Below are 6,084 nucleotides of genomic sequence, written 5' to 3'. Positions count from 1 at the left end.
AAGATACATAGTCAAAATGTAGCTGATCCAAAGCCCAAGTCACAAAGAGGTTCATTTAAAAGAAAAAAAAAAAGCTCACATACACACACAGAATGATTGTAATAAATAACATCTTTTATCTTTTACTTCTTTTAGTCATTAGACTGTGGTCATGCTAGGACACTATCTTGAAAGATTTTGGTCAAAGGAATCAACTCCAGTATTTAACTCTGTTAGTCACTTTTGTTGAACTGCTAAGTTATGGAGATGTAAACAAACCAACACTGGTTGTCAAGTTGTGGTGGAGGACAAAAGCAGACACAAAGACACACACACACACATATATATGATGGGCTTCTTGCAGTTTCCATTCACCAAATCCACCCACAAGGCTTTGGTCAGCTTGAGGCTATAGTAGAAAATACTTACCTAAGGTGTCAGGCAGTGGGACTGAACCCAGAACCATATAGTTGGAAAGCAAAAACCTTGCCACACAGCCACACCAGCATATGAATATTTTGCAGAAATATTACCTTTGATATTCTGAATTCGTTTTGCAAGAATTTCAATCTGAAACCATGCATTGGAAGGAACCAAATACTATTATATTTAGGAGTGAAGGCGCGTGGCTTAGTGGTTAGGGCATTTGACTCATGATTGTAAGCTCATGAGTTCAATTCCTGGCAACATATTGTGTCCTTGAGCAAGACAATTTATTTCACATTGCTCCAGTGCACTCAGCTAGCAAAAATGAGTTATACTTGTATTTCAAAGGGTCAGCTTCCCAACAACATGGTTCTGGGTTCAATCCTACCGCATGGCACTTTGGGCAAGCGTCTTCTATTGTAGCATTTGAACTGATCAAAGCCTTATAAGTGGATTTGGTAGACGGAAACTGAAAGAAGCCCATCGTATATATATATATATATATTCCTCCATGGCAAGATTTAATTTGTGTATACAAATTTAATTTGCAGTCCATGGGAAGAGCCGTTTTAACGATGCATCCTGCCCAACTCTTCGAAACGCCGGTGTTAAAACGGGGGTAGCTGATGAAGTAGAATGTTCTCTATGTGGCTTGTGTGTTTTCTCGTCTACGTTTTGTTTGCAATGTCCTGTACCCAGATATGCACCTATACATACTGGTGGATGTCGGTACGCACATACCTGTACGTATATATGCATATACTCATTTACTATTTGTTTATATATATATATATATAGGTAACTCCTATGTGTGTGTGTGTGTGTGTGTGTGTGTTTCTTTGTCCACCATCCCCACCTCCCAGCACCACCTGACAGGCAGTCTTGGTGTATTTACATCCCCATAACTTTGTGGTTTGACAGAAGAGACCTATAAAATAAGTAATCAAATTTAAAAAATCAATAAGTAATGGGAGTCGATTCATTCCACTACAAATTCTTCAAGGTGGTGCTCCAGCATGACCTGCAGTCAAATGACAGAAACAAGCAAGGTGTAAAACAAAAGAGCACCAGTTGAACTTCTACCACCACTACTACCACCACCACCAACAACAACAACATCACCACCATCACTATGCCTTCACTACAACCTTTCCCCTATCAGCATCATCATCATCATCATCAGTTTCTACTTCCACAACAATATAATGCTACAAGGCAGGGTGTGGGGTGTCCTTTGTTATGAACACCACAACTGGTGAAGAGTTCTCTAGCCATCTGTCTCACCTCACCTCTGACATGTCATGTGACTGACCAGGATGTAGCTGACATGACATCTTGAAAGAGAACAATCAAGGGGGAGGGGCAGAGAACTAAATAAAAAGACCACACACACACATGCTCTCTCTCTCTCTCATCCCTACATATACATACACATTAACACACACACACACACACACACAATCCTTCTCTCTTCTTCCTACACTCAACCAAAAATAAGTATACCCACACACACACACACACAGAGCAGGAGTTCAACAGGTTGTCTATGGAAACACAAACAGGTAAAGTAGTTGTAGGCTTCATTCTTCATTTACTTACCAACAATTACTTGGGATGAAGCAGAAGAAAAGAACAGGGCAAAACAGTTCAGAAATAAAGATATGGTTGAACGCCTTTTTTCCCTGTAGTCAAACATTACTTGTTTTTTCAAGCAAGCTACCTTTCAGTGCATACATAAACAGCTGACTTTTATAGGACATATTGGTTTCAAATTTTGGCACAAGACCAGCACTGTGAGATATCTTGAGCAAGCATCTACCAAAGCCCTGGGCTGACCAAAGACTTGTTAGTGGACTGGTAGTTGGAAACTGAATGAAGCTTGTCTCATATATATATATATATATGTATATCTTGCCGTCTTTGAGCTGGGAAATAAATGGAATACTTGGTGTGTGTCTTGCTGTGGCTACCCCCTCCTAAAAAAAAAATGGGGAATAGACCTAGGTATATGGGTATATGTATTAGAAAAACAGTCAACAACTGATGAAGGGTCGTTCTTTGTTGTTTTGTTTTCCATTTATGTCTTTCGTTGTTTGAATAAATAATTCATATTCCATGTACTCGTACTTTTTATTTTTTGTCGTACAAGTTTCGTGACGTCCTGTGCCCACATATGCATATATATATATATACAAAAATAAGAGGAATGACCAGCAAAAGTGGACTCCTATATGCTAGAAATGGATGCCGAATCATCTAACCACGAAAAAAATGTTCTCAGTAAAATTTTTTTCATGGTTAGATGATTCGGCATCTATTTCTATCATACAGGAGTCCACTTTTGCTGGTCATTCCTCTTATTTTTGTATGTAATATAATTTTAATCTTCAGATTTTTTTAATATGCTAGACCACTGGTTTTAATTTATTAATATCAATTTCTACCCTCATTAATAAATTTATATACATATATACATATATATATATATATATATATATATATATATATATATATATATATATATATATAGAGAGAGAGAGAGAGAGAGAGAGAGAGAGAGAGAGAGAGAGAGAGAGAGAGAGAGGGGGGAAAGAGAGAGAGGAGAGAAATGTGAAGGTGTGTGGCTTAGTGGTTAAGGTGATGCACTGGCAATCGCCAGATTGTGGGTTCGATTCCCAGACCAGGTTGTTCCAGTCTCCTCTGGCTGCAAATAAATAACACCACAATGGACTAGCCTTCCAGTCTGGGGAAATGTTGGCCTCTTCATCTAGCCAGCAGGTTGGTATCATTTGAAAGCTAAGAAACGATGCAAAGCGCATTGTGACCAGCGATGTATAACATCCAATAGTCTGGTAGATAGATAGATAGATAGATAGATAGATAGACAGACAGACAGATAGATAGATAGAAAGACTTACAGATAGACATAGACAGATAAATAGATGTATATCTGTGTGCGTGCTTTTGTGTTTGTTCCAAGCCACCGCTTGACAACCGGTATTGCTTTGTTTACGTCCCTGTGACTGGTGGCGGTTCGGCAAAAACCACCGATAGCTATGTAGCAGGTTTTAAAATAATTCAAATACCAGGATCGATTCGTTCGCTTGAAACCCCTTCAAGGTGGTGGCCCGGCATTGCTGCAGTTCGATGACTAAAACAAAAAAGATATTTACTTGTTTTTTTTGTTTTTGTTTTTTTCCAGGTAAATTATTAAGAAGCAACACCTGTAGTTATGTCATCAAAGTGATACTATAACTAAATATTACTATTTTCCATTGAAAAACTCGCGATTTCAGTGAGATTTTGCAGATGTAATTTAAAGACTATCGATGTGTCCTATAAAAACACGCTGAAATTCGAACATGCGTTATGGGACAAGGAGGAAGTTGCAACGCGATCATTAAATCTGCAAGAAATAGCAGTTAAACATCTCTCATAGATAGATAGATAGATAGATAGATAGATACAGAGAGACAAATAGATAAAAAGATACAGACAGACAATAGATAGATAGATAGATAGATATATAGATAGATAGATATCTTTTTATTATAGCCACACAGGGCTAAATACAGAAAATGGACAAATTACAAAGTAGAGCTTTTCTTGGGGTGGGGGGGATAATTTCGATCAACAGGGATCGCGGGAAGGAAAAAAAAAACGTGGGTGGGGGGGCGATCAATAGGGATCGTGTATCACAGTCGATGTAAAAAACGGGGAACAGATTAGGTTTATCCGTGGAGAGAAAAGCCTACGGAAAAGACCACGGTCACCTCAGGCTTTTTTTTAAAAAGGTACATGAAAGTAAGTACCTTCTCTCTTTTTGTCTCTTTTTGTTACAAGTCTATGCTTAAAATGGTGTCGTCTTTCGTTCTTACCATTCTTGCCACATTTACCCATTTTTTATTGAAACTTTCATTCGACAACACTTTCCTCTCTATCATCATCCTCCTTTTCAAGTGGTACTTGAAAAAGTTGACGAGGGACTGACCAGAGAGGAAAGTGTTTGTTTGTAGACCTTTCAAACGCGTCCACCACACGCATTCTTTTGCCATAGCTATCAGTGTTACAAAAACCGTTTTTCCTTCCCGTTTAAAGGAAGGTGGCGGAACAATATTCACGATAGACTCGGCTGATAAGTGGGCTCGTCCCACACGCGACAACAGCCGTTAGATAGATAGATAGATCAATGCATAATAAACACATAGAGATAGGAGCAGACACAGAGACGTATAAATTACACATGTAGAACGACATACAATGAATCAAATGAATACAATGATAAATAGACAAAATGAAAGACACAAAGGGATAGCTAAGAAGAGATAGGACTATGGAAACGTTCGGGCTAGAAAGAGATAACTTGGATATGTGGCTAGATAGACAGATGGATGGATTGATGTATCAATATAATTTGTCTATGTAGACAGCAATAAACATGAAGACAAACAGATGGGTAAATAGCTAGAAAAGTATTAAGATTATTGGATGCGACAACTAGGTTGAAACTTCGAATTCACTGTCAATGTTTTCCTTTGTGTCTTGTGGTGGCAGTTGTATGTAGATGTCAATATACATGCATATATAAATGCAAATCCATCTGTATACACACAAACAATCAAGTACCTGTCTATACATATATAGCTGACTATATATATATATATATATATATATATATATATATATATATATATACAGACAAATGATATGCAACAGTCATCTACTTAATTAAATAAATCATTTTACGTGACTATTTACGATTAATTAAATCGAGGTAACTAACTGCTATCAAATGATATCCTTTTGTAGATATTCTGAGATTCCACATGTGTAAGGTAAATAAGTAATACTTTATGAGCCATCGAAAGAAGCTGTGATTAAGACTAAATAAACTAAAACTATCGTTTAATAGTATACCATGCTTTAAATTTCTTTATATACATTCGGGGATTCCAGCATGTAGTTTCTATGTGGTCCCTTCAGAACAGGGGGTCGTTGTTTACGCATATATTCGACATTACCATTATATACAGGCATATACACACACACACATCTATATACATATATATATATATTTATTTATTTATGTGTTTCAGCCAAGTGGCTGCGGTCATGCTGGTGCACCACCGTGATTTTCACGTTCCTTGCATGGCTCTTCTCCCCCACCTGACATGGTCCAATCAAGAGTTTTGATGGCACATCTGGTGTATGTATATACATACATATATATATATATGTATATACATACATACATATATATATACATATATATATATACATTTATTGTGATATATATATATGTATATACATACATATATATATACATATATATATATGTATATACATATATATATATATACATACATACATGTATATACATATATATATGTATATACATACATATATATACATATATATATGTATATACATACATATATATATGTATATATATGTATATACATACATATATATATGTATATATATGTATATACATACATATATATATGTATATATATGTATATACATACATATATATATGTATATATATGTATATACATACATATATATATGTATATATATGTATATACATACATATATATATGTATATATATGTATATACATACATATATATATGTATATACATACATATATATATGTATATATATGTATATACATACA

Source organism: Octopus bimaculoides, chromosome 15 (assembly GCF_046866305.1).
Source record: "Octopus bimaculoides isolate indiv1 chromosome 15, ASM4686630v1, whole genome shotgun sequence".
NCBI classification, from domain to species: Eukaryota; Metazoa; Mollusca; class Cephalopoda; order Octopoda; family Octopodidae; genus Octopus; species Octopus bimaculoides.
The sequence above is the reverse complement of the archived record's forward strand: the minus strand, read 5'-3'. Positions refer to the sequence as shown.